Here is a 752-nt window from a genome sequence, read left to right as displayed (position 1 = left end):
GTTATACCATCTGGTGGTCCCCAGAGTCTGAGTTTTCAAAGGCTGGGCAGCGCCTGGCACAGGGATTCAGCGATCAAGAAAGCCATGAAGAGTTACTAACCGGCTTTTTCCCAGGGTCTGAAATAACCCAGAAGTCCAACAGCAAGGCCCATCACACCGAGCAGGCTCGCAGGCAGCCAAGGAACCAGATGGTTGCTACCGGCAGGGGTGGACAAGACCCGAGGACCTGGTTGGGGAGGGATGTGGGTGGCCATGAGCATTGGGGGTGACATTCAGAAAGGCATCCCAGGGGTTAGAAAGGTCAGCATTAGGGGAACCGTGGGGCTTGGAGGAACTTTGTAGATGGGAATGAGAGATGGCCTGAAGGATGCCAAAATGGACGGGTCACAGCAAGATGACCATGGCACCCCTCCCCCCCAGTGCCGTCCACTGTGTGGACATTGGTGTGTCCCTATTGGGTTCCGTGACAGATCCTCCAGTCAGGGCCCGTGGTCAGTCATGCAGGACCTGCTGTGAGCCCAGCATTGTGCCGGGTGTGGGAGGAAGGCACAGAGGCGTGAGCTCTGACCCCTGCCAGTGTGCTGGGCTCAGGTCCTGGTGGGGGGCAAGACGCACCGTCCAAGGAGAGCATCTGGGGCTCACTCCTTTCTCTGGAGACGCTGTTCTCAGCCTCACAGGAGTAGTTGCCGGCATCCTGCTCTGACTTCACCGGGAAGAGGAAGGAGGCTGCTCCTCCCTGGGGAGCCGAGTGG

General features: G+C 58.9%; 1 long non-coding RNA gene across 1 annotated transcript; it reads right to left on the bottom strand.

The window, feature by feature from the left end:
• Positions 1 to 110: 110 nt before the first annotated feature.
• Positions 111 to 737, bottom strand: LOC114010118 (uncharacterized). The gene is made up of 2 exons (XR_003551495.1): positions 616 to 737; positions 111 to 226 (listed from the first exon to the last, which is right to left on the bottom strand). It is a non-coding gene; the product is annotated as an uncharacterized LOC114010118 (long non-coding RNA).
• Between the last annotated feature and the right edge of the window lie 15 nt (positions 738 to 752).

The sequence above is a fragment of the Tupaia chinensis genome, unplaced genomic scaffold (assembly GCF_000334495.1).
Source record: "Tupaia chinensis unplaced genomic scaffold, TupChi_1.0 Scaffold131293_1, whole genome shotgun sequence".
Lineage (NCBI taxonomy): Eukaryota > Metazoa > Chordata > Mammalia > Scandentia > Tupaiidae > Tupaia > Tupaia belangeri.
This window is presented reverse-complemented; position numbering and strand designations above follow the sequence as displayed.